This window comes from Oncorhynchus nerka, linkage group LG24 (assembly GCF_034236695.1).
Source record: "Oncorhynchus nerka isolate Pitt River linkage group LG24, Oner_Uvic_2.0, whole genome shotgun sequence".
Classification (NCBI taxonomy): Eukaryota; Metazoa; Chordata; class Actinopteri; order Salmoniformes; family Salmonidae; genus Oncorhynchus; species Oncorhynchus nerka.
In genome coordinates, this window is record NC_088419.1 from 47,679,930 (window position 1) to 47,692,001 (window position 12,072).

A 12,072-nucleotide genomic window follows, 5' to 3' on the forward strand; every position below is an offset into this window, starting at 1 on the left:
TAGCTAGGATGTGTGGAGAGAACAAGATAAGCTTTCACTGCCGTATGTGTTCGCAGTACTGTGGAAAACCCCAGGCCGGGACTGCAATTCTGCACTCAGTAACCCATGTTCTTTTCACTCTATTTTCATACCATAGACTTTGTGCCTAATTACATCGGTAGTTTAGGCCTTAACGATTCTGATACTAGGCTGCATTGCAGAATGTCTATGTTCTGCCACCTTTTTAACCCCACCTTGTTATCTCAGGACTCCGTATGCTATCTGGGATAATACCTTGACCAGACATACGGCCAGGTTTGTCTGGCCAGCAGCAGCCAAGAAGGCGGAGTGTCTGAACTCAAGGTTGCTTGAGCATACAGTCAGCACTTTGGCTGTGCTGCAGCCTGCATAACGGCCGGAGATCATACTGACTCAAATCTCTAGCCACTAATCATTACAAATTGGATGTAATAAGTGTATCACTAGTCACTTTAAACAATGCCACTTTATATAATGTTTACATACCCTACATTACTCGTATGTACTGTACTCTATACCATCTACTGCATCTTGCCTATGCCGTTCGGCCAACGCTCATCCATATATTTATATGTACATATTATGTTTCATTCCTTTACACTTGTGTGTGTGTATAAGGTAGTTGTGAAATTGTTAAATTGCTTATTAGATATTACTGCATGTTCGGAACTAGAAGCAGAAGCATTTTGCTACACTCGCATTAACATCTGCTAACCATGTGTATGTGACAAATAAGATCTGATTTGTTTGATTTTGAGATCATTCCCTTGATATTAAGGAGAGGCTTGCTGGGTACCATAGTTTAATATAGAACTCCAGAATAGATTGAAAGTGATTCCTCAAATTACTCCTATGCTTGGTCTTCTTTATGTTGTTAACTTGGGACCTTAATATCAGGGTTTTCAACTCCTACCCTTCGAGGTCTGGAGCCTTCTGGTTTTCTGTTCTACCTGATAATTAATTGCTCCCACCTTGTGTCCCGGGGGGGGGGGAGAGATTTTCTTTTACTGGGGTGTGTCGTAAGTATAAGGAGAGATCACCTTCGCCAGACAAGATCTGCCTTTATTCTCTTGCAAATAGATTGGTACCACACTGCAACAAGCTAAGCTTGTACTGTGTCCATTCTACTATCTATCTGTTCAAATGTAGATATTGTGAGGCCAAAGTGCTAACATCACAAGCAAATGCATTTGTGAGGGATTTATCAGTGTTCTGTCGCAATGGTCTCCAATTTCTTTCAAGAACATGTCCCCAATATGCAACGAATAGTGCTGGACAGCATTGTGCATAATTCTGAGCTATTGCTCTGCTGTTCTGAGCTACTGCTGTTCCCAAAAGGGCTCAAGTTTGTCTGTCTAATGGAGATTCTCAAGCGACGCCACTGTTCTTAATAGAACCTTGAGATGCTGTCATTCCAGTTTCCGTTTCCTCTCCTGTGGCATTCTGCTCCAAGTATATTGTTCCCAGGAAGGCCAAGCTGTGTCATGTTTATTCTAGCAAAATGCCAGATATAGGCCCGTGGCGTTGTGGAATCTCTCAATCTGGCCGTGTGTGTGTGCAGGGTTTTTTCTGTATCAAAAAGGGGCTTAGGTGGTATGGGTGCGGTCAGCCCAGCTGAATTTTAGAGAACGTTTTAGATAACTCCATCTTGGAGGTGTAGCAAAATCTGTGAATTTAAGGCAATTTCCTGCAACCATACACATTTCTCCATTGAGCTGAGAGACATTTCTGCAGTTTAAAAGCTAGTTTCCTGCAATTCTATGCATTTTGCCATGTCTAATGCTATGCTATTTTGCTCAATCAAAATAACAAAATCAATAATACTAAATTCATTGTTTTGGTAGTTTTTGATTATTCCTGACTGTCTAGCTTTTATTTTGGTGATTGATAGTTTGCAAAGATAATATTATGTGAACAGTATACAGGCCCATTTATATTTTCTACATGCTGGTTTTTGACATTTAATTTTACACGGAAAGTGTTTTTCCATCCCGGAAATGTCAAAAGTTTGTATACACCTACTCATTGAAGGATTTTTCTTTATTTTTACTGTTTTATACATTGTAGAATAATAGTGATGACATCAACTATGGAATAACACATATGCAATCATGAAGTAACCAAAAAAGTGTTAAACAAGATTCTTCAAAGTAACTACCTGTTGCGTTGATGATAGCTTGCACAATCTTGGCATTCTCTCAACCAGCTTCACCTGGAATGCTTTTCAAGCAGTCTTGAAGGAGTTCCCTCATATGTTGGCTGCTTTTCCTTCACTCTGCGGTCCAACTCATCCCAAACCATCTCAGTTAGGTTGAGGTCGGGTAATTGTGGAGGCCAGGTCATCTGATGCAGCATCCATCGCTCTCCTTCTTGGTCAAATAGCACTTACACAACTCGTCATCAAGCTCGAGACCCTGGGTCTCGACCTCGCCCTGTGCAACTGGGTACTGGACTTCCTGACGGGCCGCCCCCAGGTGGTGAGGGTAGGTAACAACATCTCCACCCCGCTGATCCTCAACACTGGGACCCCACAAGGGTGCGTTCGGAGCCCTCTCCTGTACTCCCTGTTCACCCACGACTGCGTGGCCACGCACGCCTCCAACTCAATCATCAAGTTTGCGGATGACACTACAGTGTTAGGCTTGACGGAACTAGAAGCACAAGCATTTCGCTACACTCGCATTAACATCTGCTAACCATGTGTATGTGACAAATACATTTGATTTGATTGGATTTGTTGGGTCATTGTCCTGCTGAAAAATAAATTATAGTCCCACTAAGCGCAAACCAGATGGGATGGCGTATCGCTGCAGAATGCTGTGCTAGCCATGCTGGTTAAGTGTGCCTGGAATTCTAAATAAATCAGACCATCACACCTTTTCCTCCATGCTTCATGTTGGGAACCACACATGCAGAGATCATCCGTTCACCTACTAAGACATGACGGTTAGAACCAAAAATCTAAAATTTGGACTCACCAGACCAAAGGGCAGATTTCCACCGGTCTAATGACCATTGCTCGTGTTTCTTGGCCTAAGCAAGTCTCTTCTTCTTATTGGTGTCCTTTAGTAGTGGTTCCTTTGCAGCAATTCGACAATAAAGACCTGATTCATGTAGTCTCCTCTGAACAGTTGAGATGTGTCTGTTACCCTAATTAAGAGGTACAGTTGAAGTAGAGAAGTTTACATACACTTAGGTTGGAGTCATTAAAACTAGCTTTTCAACCACTCCACAAATTTCTTGTTAACAAACCCAGGTTTTGGTAAGGACATCTACTTTGTGCATGACACAAGTCATTTTTCCAACAATTGCTTGCAGACAGATTATTTCACTTATAATTCACTGTATCACAATTCCAGTGGGTCAGAAGTTTACATAGACTAAGTTGACTGTGCCTTTAAACAGCTTGGAAAATTCCCCAAAACGATGTCATGGCTTTAGAAGCTTCTGATAGGCTAATTGACATTATTTGACTCAATTAAAGGTGTACCTGTGAATGTATTTCAAGGCCTACCTTCCAACTCAGTGCCTCTTTTCCTGACATCATGGGGAAAATCTAAAGAAATCAGCCAAGGCTGATTGTGGACTGGTTCATCCTTGGGAGCAATTTCCAAATGCCTGAAGGTACCACGTTGATATGTACAAACAATAGTACGCAAGTATAAACACCATGGGACCACGCAACCATCATACCGCTCAGGATGGAGACGCGTTCTGTCTCCTAGAGATGAACGTACTTTGGTGCGAAAAGTGCAAGTAAATTTGAGAACAACAAAGGACCTTGTGAAGATGGAGGAAACGAGTACAAAAGTATCTATATCCACAGTAAAACGAGTCCTATATTGATATAACCTGAAAGACCGCTCAGCAAGGACGAAGCCACTGCTCCAAAACCTCCATAAAAAAGCCAGACTACGGTTTGCAGCTGCACATGGGGACAAAGATCGTACATTTTGGAGAAATGTCCTCTGGTCTAATGAACAAAAATAGAACTGTTCGGCCATAATGACCATCGTTATGTTTGGAGGAAAAAGGGGGAGGCTTGCAAGCCGAAGAACACCATCCCAACCGTGAAGCACTGGTTGGTAGCATCATGTTGTGTGGGGGTGCTTTGCTACAGGAGGGACTGGTGCACTTCACAAAATAGATGGCATAATGAGGGAGGAAAATTACGTGGATATATTGAATCAACATCTCAAGACATCAGTCAGGAAGTTAAAGCTTGGTCATAAATGGGTCTTCCAAATGGATACTTCCAAAGTTGTGGCAAAATGGCTTAAGGACAACAAAGTCAAGGTATTGGAGTGGCCGTCACAAAGCCCTGACCTCAATCCTATAGAAAATTTGTGGGCAGAACTTAAAGAAGCGTGTGCGAGCAAGGAGGCCTTACAAACCTCACTCAGTTACACAAGCTCTGTCAGGAGGAAATGGCCAAAATTCACCCAATTTATTGTGGGAAGCTTGTGGAAGGCTACCTGACACGTTTGACCCAAATTGAACAATTTAAAGGCAATGCTACCGAATACTAATTGACTATATAAACTTCTGACCCACTGGGACTGTGATGAAAGAAATAAAAGCTGAAATAAATCATTATCTCTACTATTATTCTGACATTTCACATTCTTAAAATTAAGTGGTCATCCTAACTGACCATGGACAGGGAATTTTTACTCTGATTAAATGTAAGGAATTGTGAAAAACTGAGTTTAAATATATTTGGCTACGGTAAGCTTCTGACTTCATGTGTATATGTACACACCGCACACACACACGCACACACGCACACACACGCACACACACACACACAGTGCATTCAGAAAGTTTTCAGACTAATTCCTTTTTTCCACATTTTGTTATGTTACAGCCTTATCGTAAAATGGATCATATTTTTAAAAAACACACACAATACCCCATAATGATAAAATGAAAACAGGTTTTACTTTTTTGTGTGCAAATGGATAAAAAATATAAAAAGTTACCTTATTTACATAATAATTCAGACCCTTTGCTATGAGACTCGAAATTGAGCTCAGGTGCACACTGTTTCCATTGATAATCCTTGATGTTTCTACAACTTAATTGGAGTCTACCTGTGGTAAATTCAATTGATTGGACGTGATTTGGAAAGGATCACACCTGTCTATATAGCTGACAGTGCATCTCAGAGCAAAAACCATGCCGTGAGGTCAAAGGAATTGTCTGTAGAGCTCTGAGACAGCATTGTGTCAAGGCACAGATCTGGGGAATGGTTCCAAAACATTTCTGCAGCATTGAAGGTCCCCATGAACACAGTGGCTTCCATCTTTCTTATATTTAAGAAGTTTGGAGCTACCAAGACTCTTCCTAGAGCTGGCTGCCCGGCCAAACTGAGCAATTGGGGGAGAAGGACCTTGGTCAGGGAGGTGACCAAGACCTTGATGGCCACTCTGACAGAGCTCTAGAGTTCCTCTGTGGAGATGGGAGAACCTTCCAGAAGGACAACCATCGCTGTAGGACTCCACCAATAAGGCTTTTATTGAAGCCACTCCTCAGTAAAAGGCACATGACAGCCCGCTTGGAGTTTGCCAAAAGGCACCTAAAGACTCTGACAATGAGAAACAAGATTCCCTGGTCTGATGAAACCAAGATTGAACTCCTTGGCCTGAATGTGAAGTGTCACATCTGGAGGAAACCTGGCACCATCCTTACAGTGAAGCATGGTGGTGGTGGCAGCATCATGCTGTGGGGATGTTTTTCAGCGGCAGGGACTGGGAGGCTAGTCAGGATCGAGGGAAAGCTGAACGGAGCAAAGTACAGAGAGCTCCTTGATGAAAACTTGCTCCAGAGCACTCAGAACCTCAGACTGGAATGAAGGTTAACCTACGAACAGGACAACGACCGTAAGCCCATAGCCTAGACAACACAGGAGTGGCTTCAGGTCAAGTCTCTGAATATCCTTGAGTGGCCCAGCCAGAGCCCGGACTTGAACCCGATCTAACATATCTGGAGAGACCTGCAAATAGCTGTGCAGCGACGCTCCCCATACAACCTGACAGAGCTTGAGAGGATCTACTGAAAAAAATTGGAGAAACTCCCCAAAAACAGGTGGGCCAAGCTTGTGGCGTCATACCCAAGAAGTCTTGAGGCTATGATCACTGCCAAAGGTGCTTCAATAAAGTGCTGAGTAAAGGGTTTGAATACCTTTGTATATGTGATACTTTTTAAATATATTTTTTTATAAATCTGCATTGTTGTTATGGGGTATTGTGTGTAGATTGAGGGGGGAAACCATTTTATCAAATTTGGAATAAGGCTATAGGTTAACAAAATGTGGATAAAGTCAAGGTGTCTGAATACTTTCTGAATTCTCTCTCCATCTATCCACACACATACAACCATTCAAAGGTTTGGGCTCACTTAGAAATGTCATTGTTTTCCATTAAAACATACGTGAAATGAGTTGCAAAATGAATCGGAAGGTTATAAATAATTGTGTCCTTCAAACTTTGCTTTCATCAAAGAATCTTCCATTTGCAGCAATTACTGCCTTGCAGACCTTATGGCATTCTAGTTGTCAATTTGTTGAGGTAATCTGAAGAGATTTCACCGCATGCTTCCTTATGCACCTTCCACAAATTGGATTGGCTTGATGGGCACATCTTACATACCATACGGTCAAGCTGCTCCCACAACAGCTCAATAGGGTTGAGATTCGGTGAATGTGCTGGCCACTCCATTATAGACAGAATACCAGCTGACAGCTTCTTCCCTAAATAGTTATTGCATAGTTTGGAGCTGTGCTTTCGGTCATTGTCCTGTTGTAGAAGGAAATTGGCTCCAATTAAGCGCTGTCCACAAGGTATGGCATGGCATTGCAAAATGGAGTGATAGCCTTCCTTCTTCAAGATCCCTTTTACCCTGTACAAATCTCCCACTTTACCACCACCAAAGAACCCCCAGACCATCACATTGCCTCCACAATGCTTGACAGATGGCGTCAAGCACTCCTCCAGCATCTTTTCATTATTTCTGTGTCTCACGAATGTTCTTCTTTGTGATCCGAACACCTCAAACTTAGATTCGTCTGTCCATAACACTTTTTTCCAATCTTCCTCTGTCCAGTGTCTATGTACTTCTGCCCACCTTAATCTTTTCGTTTTATTGGCCAGTCTCAGAGATGGCTTTTTATTTGCAACTATGAATTTGCAACTTTATTTGCAACTCTCTAGAAGGCCAGCATCCCCGAGTCGCCTCCTCACTGTTGACATTGAGACTGGTGTTTTGCGGGTACTATTTAACCTCTCTGGGATATGTGGGACGCTAGCTTCCCACCTGGCTGTTCGAGCACCAAATTCAAATAAATTACTATAAAAATCAAACTTTCATGAAATCACACATGTAAGATACCAATTTAAAGCTGCACGTGTTGTGAATCCAGCCAACATGTCAGATTTCAAAAAGGCTTTTCGGCGAAAGCAAACGATGCTATTATCTGAGAGTAGCACCTCCGTAAACAAAGAGAGAAAACAAATTTCAACCCTGCAGGCGCGACACAAAACGCAGAAATAAAAATATAAATCATGCCTTTGACGAGCTTCTTTTGTTGGCACTCCAATATGTCCCATAAACATCACAAATGGTCATTTTGTTTGATTAATTCCGTTGATATATATCTAAAATGTCCATTTATTTGGCGCATTTGATCCAGAAAAACACCGGTTCAAATTTGCGCAACGTGACTACAAAATATCTTAAAAGTTACCTGTAAACTTTGCCAAAACATTTCAAACTACTTTTGTAATACAATTTTACGTATTTAAAAAAAGTTAACTTTAAAAAGTAAATAATCGATAAAATTGAAGATCGGATGATCTGTGTTCAATACAGGAAGAAAACGCTAGAAGACGCTACCTTTCTGGTCACGCGCCTCTATCTAACAGTACACTTGAAGTGACCCTCTTTTTGAACATTTACATTACATTTACATTTAAGTCATTTAGCAGACGCTCTTATCCAGAGCGACTTACAAATTGGTGCGTTCACCTTAAGACATCCAGTGGAACAGCCACTTTACAATAGTGCATCTAAATCTTTTAAGGGGGGGGGGGGGGTGAGAAGGATTACTTTATCCTATCCTAGGTATTCCTGAAAGAGGTGGGGTTTCAGGTGTCTCCGGAATAGGGCTACTTCTTCATTACACAAAGGAAAAACCTCAATCAATTTTTAAAGACTGGTGACATCCATTGGAAGCGGTGGGAACTGCAAGAAGGTCCCTTAGAAATCTGGATTCCCAATGAAAACCCATTGAAAAGAGAGTGACTTCAAAAAAATAAAAATAAATATATATGAATGGTTTTTCGCCTGCTACATTTTATTTATTTATTTCACCTTTATTTAACCAGGTAGGCAAGTTGAGAACAAGTTCTCATTTACAATTGCGACCTGGCCAAGATAAAGCAAAGCAGTTCGACAGATACAACGACACAGAGTTACACATGGAGTAAAACAAACATACAGTCAATATTACAGTATAAACAAGTCTATATACAATGTGAGCAAATGAGGTGAGAAGGGAGGTAAAGGCAAAAAAGGCCATGGTGGCAAAGTAAATACAATATAGCAAGTAAAACACTGGAATGGTAGTTTTGCAATGGAAGAATGTGCAAAGTAGAAATAAAAATAATGGGGTGCAAAGGAGCAAAATAAATAAATAAATTAAATACAGTTGGGAAAGAGGTAGTTGTTTGGTGACAGTTGGTGCTTAAAGCTAGTGAGGGAGATAAGTGTTTCCAGTTTCAGAGATTTTTGTAGTTCGTTCCAGTCATTGGCAGCAGAGAACTGGAAGGAGAGGCGGCCAAAGAAAGAATTGGTTTTGGGGGTGACTAGAGAGATATACCTGCTGGAGCGTGTGCTACAGGTGGGAGATGCTATGGTGACCAGCGAGCTGAGATAAGGGGGGACTTTACCTAGCAGGGTCTTGTAGATGACATGGAGCCAGTGGGTTTGGCGACGAGTATGAAGCGAGGGCCAGCCAATGAGAGCGTACAGGTCGCAATGGTGGGTAGTATATGGGGCTTTGGTGACAAAACGGATTGCACTGTGATAGACTGCATCCAATTTGTTGAGTAGGGTATTGGAGGCTATTTTGTAAATTACATCGCCAAAGTCGAGGATTGGTAGGATGGTCAGTTTTACAAGGGTATGTTTGGCAGCATGAGTGAAGGATGCTTTGTTGCGAAATAGGAAGCCAATTCTAGATTTAACTTTGGATTGGAGATGTTTGATATGGGTCTGGAAGGAGAGTTTACAGTCTAACCAGACACCTAAGTATTTGTAGTTGTCCACGTATTCTAAGTCAGAGCCGTCCAGAGTAGTGATGTTGGACAGGCGGGTAGGTGCAGGTAGCGATCGGTTGAAGAGCATGAATTTAGTTTTACTTTTATTTAAGAGCAATTGGAGGCCACGGAAGGAGAGTTGTATGGCATTGAAGCTTGCCTGGAGGGTTGTTAACACAGTGTCCAAAGAAGGGCCAGAAGTATACAGAATGGTGTCATCTGCGTAGAGGTGGATCAGAGACTCACCAGCAGCAAGAGCGACCTCATTGATGTATACAGAGAAGAGAGTCAGTCCAAGAATTGAACCCTGTGGCACCCCCATAGAAGACTGCCAGAGGTCCGGACAGCAGACCCTCCGATTTGACACACTGAACTCTATCAGAGAAGTAGTTGGTGAACCAGGCGAGGCAATCATTTGAGGAACCAAGGCTGTCGAGTCTGCCAATGAGGATGTGGTGAGTGACAGAGTCGAAAGCCTTGGCCAGATCAATGAATACGGCTGCACAGTAATGTTTCTTATCGATGGCGGTTAAGATATCGTTTAGGACCTTGAGCGTGGCTGAGGTGCACCCATGACCAGCTCTGAAACCAGATTGCATAGCAGAGAAGGTATGGTGAGATTCGAAATGGTCTGTTTGTTGACTTGGCTTTCGAAGACCTTAGAAAGGCATGGTAGGATAGATATAGGTCTGTAGCAGTTTGGGTCAAGAGTGTCCCCCCCTTTGAAGAGAGGGATGACCGCAGCTGCTTTCCAATCTTTGGGAATCTCAGACGACACGAAAGAGAGGTTGAACAGGCTAGTAATAGGGGTGGCAACAATTTCGGCAGATAATTTTAGAAAGAAAGGGTCCAGATTGTCTAGCCCGGCTGATTTGTAGGGGTCCAGATTTTGCAGCTCTTTCAGAACATCAGCTGAACGGATTTGGGAGAAGGAGAAATGGGGAAGGCTTGGGCGAGTTGCTGTTGGGGGTGCAGTGCTGTTGACCGGGGTAGGAGTAGAGTAGCCAGGTGGAAAGCATGGCCAGCCGTAGAAAAATGCTTATTGAAATTCTCAATTATGGTGGATTTATCAGTGGTGACAGTGTTTCCTATCTTCAGTGCAGTGGGCAGCTGGGAGGAGGTGTTCTTATTCTCCATGGACTTTACAGTGTCCCAGAACTTTTTTGAGTTAGTGTTGCAGGAAGCAAATTTCTGCTTGAAAAAGCTAGCCTTGGCTTTTCTAACTGCCTGTGTATAATGGTTTCTAGCTTCCCTGAACAGCTGCATATCACGGGGGCTGTTCGATGCTAATGCAGAACGCCATAGGATGTTTTTGTGTTGGTTAAGGGCAGTCAGGTCTGGGGAGAACCAAGGGCTATATCTGTTCCTGGTTCTAAATTTCTTGAATGGGGCATGTTTATTTAAGATGGTTAGGAAGGCATTTAAAAAAAATATCCAGGCATCCTCTACTGACGGGATGAGATCAATATCCTTCCAGGATACCCCGGCCAGGTCGATTAGAAAGGCCTGCTCGCTGAAGTGTTTCAGGGAGCTTTTTACAGTGATGAGTGGAGGTCGTTTGACCGCTGACCCATTACGGATGCAGGCAATGAGGCGGTGATCGCTGAGATCTTGGTTGAAGACAGCAGAGGTGTATTTAGAGGGGAAGTTGGTTAGGATGATATCTATGAGGGTGCCCGTGTTTAAGGCTTTGGGGAGGTACCTGGTAGGTTCATGGATCATTTGTGTGAGATTGAGGGCATCAAGAAGTTCTGTTATACTCACAGACATGATTCAAACAGTTTTAGAAACTTCAGAGTGTTTTCTATCCAAATAATATGCATATCTTATCTTCTGGGGATGAGTAGCAGGCAGTTTAATTTGGGCATGCATTTCATCCCGACTTGAAAATACTGCCCCCTGTCACCATGAAGCTGCCAGTTGATGACTTGTGAGGCATCTGTTTCTCAAACTAGACACTAGTAATGTACTTGTCCTCTTGCTCAGTTGTGCACCGGTGCTTCCCACAACTCTTTCTATTCTGGTTAGGAGTAGTACCCGGCATTGTACGAGATCTTCAGTTTCTTGGCAATTTCTCACATGGAATAGCCTTCATTTCTCAGAACAAGAATAGACTGACAAGTTTCAGAAGGAAGGTCTTTGTTTTTGGCCGTTTTGAGCCTGTAATCGAACACACAAATGCTGATGCTCCAGATACTCAACTAGTCTAAGAAGTTTTATTTATTTTAAACTGTGCTAACATACTTGAAAAAGGTTTTCAAATGATCAATTAGCCTTTGAAAAGGATTTACTTGGATTAGCTAAAAAAATGTGCCATTGGAACACAGGAGTGATGGTTGCTGATAATGGGCCTCTGTACGCCTATGTAGATATTCCATTTGAAAAAATCTGCCGTTTCCAGCTACAGTAGTCATTTCCATCATTAACAATGTCTACCCCATATTTCTGGTCAATATCATGTTAATTTAATGGACAAAAATGTTGCTTTTCTTTCAAAAACAATGACATTTCTAAGTGAGCCAAAACTTTGGAACGGTTGTGTATATTTGGACTTGTCTTCCCTTTTTCCTCTGCTTTGCGCTTCCTTTCTTCGTTGGTCCTACGCATTGCCCCACCTTCACGTGGAATGCTCATTTCAGTCTGACTCACCTTCCAGTGCAAAGCAATTTATCGACTGTTCATTTTCCCTTGTAGCTTGTTTGCCATTGACTGTTTTATCTATTGAAATGTAGCAGCC

The 12,072-nt window shown here is 42.4% G+C and overlaps 1 protein-coding gene across 3 annotated transcripts in view; it reads left to right on the forward strand.

Annotated features, from left to right (window-relative positions):
- Positions 1-12,072, forward strand: part of LOC115108059 (arf-GAP with coiled-coil, ANK repeat and PH domain-containing protein 2) — a 114,613-nt gene that overhangs the window by 36,452 nt on the left and 66,089 nt on the right. The gene's annotated exons all lie outside the window — the stretch shown is intronic.